This window comes from Microtus ochrogaster, unplaced genomic scaffold, assembly GCF_000317375.1.
Source record: "Microtus ochrogaster isolate Prairie Vole_2 unplaced genomic scaffold, MicOch1.0 UNK21, whole genome shotgun sequence".
Classification (NCBI taxonomy): Eukaryota; Metazoa; Chordata; class Mammalia; order Rodentia; family Cricetidae; genus Microtus; species Microtus ochrogaster.
The window spans coordinates 2,105,588-2,110,082 of record NW_004949119.1 but is presented as its reverse complement, the minus strand read 5'-3'; positions in this window follow the sequence as shown (position 1 = coordinate 2,110,082).

Below are 4,495 nucleotides of genomic sequence, written 5' to 3'. Positions count from 1 at the left end.
TGTCTGTGTGTTTGTGTGTCTGTGTGTGGGTCTGTGTCTGTATGTGTCTCTGTATGTCTCTGTGTCTGTCTATGTGTAGATTTGTGTCTGTGTGTCTGTCTATGTGTGGGTCTGTGTGTGTCTATATGCGTGTCTGTGTGTCTGTCTCCGTATGTCTGTCTGTGTATCTCTGTGTCTGTGGGGGTGTCTTTGTGTCTGTGTGTTTGTGTCTGTCTGTGTGTAGGTATGTGCATCATGTGCAGGTACTCTTGGCATCTGGAGAGATCCGCTATGACTGGAGTATAACTGGAGGTGGTTGTGAGCCTCCTGCTGTGGGTAACTTGGGCCCAGGTCCTCTGCGAGAGTAATTAAAAACTATTGAGTCATCTCACCAACATCCTCCACCACCACCTTTTTTTTTGAGTCCAGGTCTCACTGTATCTCAGTTGGCCTGGAACTTGCTGTGTAGAATAGGCTGGCCTTGAACTTATAGAGATCTTACTGCTTCTGCCTCCTAAGTGCTGGGATTAAAGGTTTATACCACTACACATGGCCCAAAATATTTATTCTTATTCTATGTATGCATATATGTATTTTATCTGCATTTATATGACACAGCACATGCATGCCCGGTGTCTTGAGAGGCCAGAAGGATCCTCTGGAACTGGAGTGACTGATGTTTGTGCACCACCATGCAGGTACTGGGAACTGAACCCAGATCCTCTGGGAGCAGCCAGTGCTCTTACCTCTGATCCGTCTCTCTAGCTCTTCTTTTTAACATTGCCAAGGGTTATAATTCATAAATATGTTAAAAGTTAAAGAATTTTTCTTAGTAAACAAAGTTGTAAGGTGGGTTTATAAGGGGCATCATTTAGCTCTAGGAAAGATTAGTGGCAGGAACATAAAGTTATACATCATTTTAACTCTAAGAAAGCAATATTAATTTCACATCATAAGAAGAATATTTTTAAAATACAACCTGTAGAATGAGTCAAAAATGTTTTTTAAAAAGGGGGTAGACCCCTATCTAACTCTAATGAGTGAACCAATGTATCTAAAAAGACGATTAGATATCCACTCAAATTTTCTTTCTTTTTCAGAACCTGGCAAACTATACTAAATTACTCAGGTTCCTCTGCAAGTAGGGTAGCCAAGTGGCAAATTCTGCCCAATTAAGCTAAGACCAAAACTAGACAAAGCTTTAGCTCTCCCAGTGAAGGTACTTGCTGCTTCCTGGGGCACAGGAACAGATCTTCAGGTGTTTTCCTTCCCTTCAGTGTATGGTGTTAGAACCAAGACCATCTCCATTTAGCATTTGTGATGGGTTTAGAGAAACTCCACAAGGAACTACACCTTGAAGGCTGGGGTGAGGAAGGAGACATTTTTCATCTGTTGAGGCTGGAGGCATGGTGCAGGCAGTGGGAAAGGGAAGTAAATGAAAATAAAATAGAATCACGCATACATATAAACTAATAAGTAAATGAACAAACAAAATAAAAACGCCAGCCAACTCTGACAAAAATTGATCCTCCATGTCTTGTGTTATCAGATATTTAACCAAAATTTAATATTTTTGTAAAAACAAACAAGTATACCCATCTCATTAGCATACAAATTGTCTTACAACTTTAATAAATTTTATATATATCAGAGCACTGCCTTTGTGATGGGTAGTTTTATCAAACTTGACACAAACTAGAGTCATTTGGTAAAGGGAACCTCAACTGAAAAAAATATCCCCACCAAACTGACCTGTAGACAAGCCTCTGGGGCATTTTCTTGCCTGGTGATTGATGTGTGAGGGCCAGCCCACTGCAGGCATGGCCTCCCGTGGGCTGATGGTTCTGGTGCTATCAACAAGCCAGTTAACAGTGTTCCTCCACGGCTTCTGCTTCAGGTCCTGTGGGCGGAGGCTGCTCGTTCATTTCCTGAGTGCTCAGACACGAATAATCACACAGAAACTACATTAATTACAGCACTGTTCAGCCTATTAGTTCAGGTTTCTTATTAACTAACTCTCACATCTTAAATTAACCCATTCCTATTATTTTGTATTTTACCACGAGGCTCGTGGTTTACCAGTAAGGTCCAGGGGTGTCTGTCTCCTTCGGCAACTACGTTGCATCTGCTTGATTCTGCCCTCTTTCTCTCTTATATCTCTGTTTGAATTTCCCGCCTGGTTTTATTCTGCCCTGCTATAGGCCCAACACAGCCTCTCTATTAACCAATGGTAAGAAAACATTCACGGCACACAGAGGGGAATCCTACATCAAGTTCCTGCCTTGAGTTCTTGTCCTGATTTCCTTCAATGAAGAACTGAGATGTGAAAGTGTAAGAAAAATAAGCGCTTTCTTCCCCAAGTTATTAATGGTCATGGTGTTTCATCACAGCAATGGTAACTCCAAATGAGACAGTCTTAAAGTACATTTATTTATTAGCAGTAAATGTTAGTGTCTGTATACTTATTTTAATATACCTGTGTACGGGGTGAAAGGAGTCTCGAAAGAAAAAGTTTAGGAAGTCCTGGATATATACATAGATACACACGTTAGAGAGGAGAGATGCAGGAGCAGGTGAATCTTATCCGTGGTTATGCTTTCTGCCGTTTTATTACTCAGTCAATTACAATCCAAAGGGACCAAGTAGACAATCCAGAAATCATTTACAAGTTTGAAACTGTGTGCTCTTCTGAGTAATATGATAAAATCTTCTATCTTCCTGCTCTGCCAACATGACTCATCCCTTTGTCCACTGTATACACACTGTAAATGATACCCATCCTTAGTCACTTAGTCATCTCATTATCAAATCACCTACCACATGGATTGTGTTCAAATATGCTTTATTTTACTTAGCACACAAAAGTAGTCATACTGGTAATTCGGGTATACCAAAGAGAACTGTAATGTACTGCCTGTGGAAAGGTAAAAGTTCCCAACTTAAGGAGAAAAAACAATTGATATACTGAGTTTGCTAAATAATTAGTAGGAACTAATCTCTGACCAATGAAATTATGAAGAAGAGGAGCAGATCATCCTAGTTTTACTGTCACGCAGACAAGGTGCTAGAAAAGGAGCTCAGAGTCCTAAATCTCTATCTGCAGGCAGCAGAGCAACTCTGTGCCTCATTGGGCATAACTTGAGCATAAGAGAAACTTGTCCACCCTCACAATGGCACACTTCCTCCAACAAGGCCACACCCACTCCAACAAAGCCACACCTCCCAATAGTGCCACTCCCCATGGGGGCCATTTTCTTTCAAACTACCACAGTGCTTAATAAAGATGGAAAACTCGTTACATTTGTGCATGGAGAACGTGAACAATGTGTTCTAATTGATGGCAACCAGAAAGCATTGTGCCTGTATGAAGATTTCAGCCAGGCAGCTCCTGAAATGAATGATTCTTCTGTAGTGATGGTGTCCTAGTGGAACAGTTACATGGGTCCAGGAATAGATTAGATGGGAAACATTTCTATTATTTTTTAAAGGCTACATATGTTATTTAATAAACTGCTGCCACATTTCTAGAACTTAAAGAAGTTAATTAAAAGAAGGGAAAGCACCCAAAGCAAGATGTCAGATGTGGTGAGGTAGCTCCTCTGTAAGATGCCCAGTAGTGCCAACATTTAGATGCAAAGGTCACAAAACGTGGAAAGGCAGATCCACTCTGGTACTTTGTGGCAGTGCTGCACCACACATAATCAAGTGAAGAGGAATGTGTGCAAGTGAAGAGCCCTCTTTCCTGCCCTGTCCTGTGCAAGTGAAGAAATCTCATATAAACGGAGGTCTCTTTGCCCTGCTCCAACCCGTAGCTGACTCAGAAGCTTATATTACTAATGCTCGACCAGTGGCTCAGGCTTATTACTAGCTAACTCTTACATTTAAATTAACCCATATTTCTACCTATGCTTTGTCATGTGGCTCAAGGCTTGTTATCTCATTTCCTATATGTTGTGCTTGTTCTGTGGCTGGTTCACATCTCCCTTGACTTCACCCTTCTTCTCCCCTTCATTCTCAGTTTGACTTTTCCACCTAACCTTATCCTGCCTGGCTGTGGGCCAGCCAGTTTCTTTATTAAACCAGTCAGGACATAATTTACACAGTGTACAGGAATAACACCCACATACACTCAAATACAGTCAACCCAAAAGTACATCAGAGAGAAAATGTGTTTACATAGATTTTATTACAGTATATTGATCATTCCCTTTTATTAGAAGTAATTATTAATCTCTTAAATCTCTTAACTGTTTCTAATTTACAGGTTACTTTTTTTTTTAAGACAGTGTTTCTCTGTTTAACAGCTCTGGCTGTCCTAGAACTCACTCTTGTAGACCAGGCTGGCCTCTAACTCACAAAGATCTGCCTGCCTCTGCCTCCCAAATGCTGAGATTAAAGGCGTGTGCCACCATTACTTGGCTACAGGTTACATTTTTGTTGTTGTTGTTTTGCTTTTTTGTTTTTTCGAGACAGGGTTTCTCTGTGGTTTTGGAGCCTGTCCTGGAACTAGCTCTTG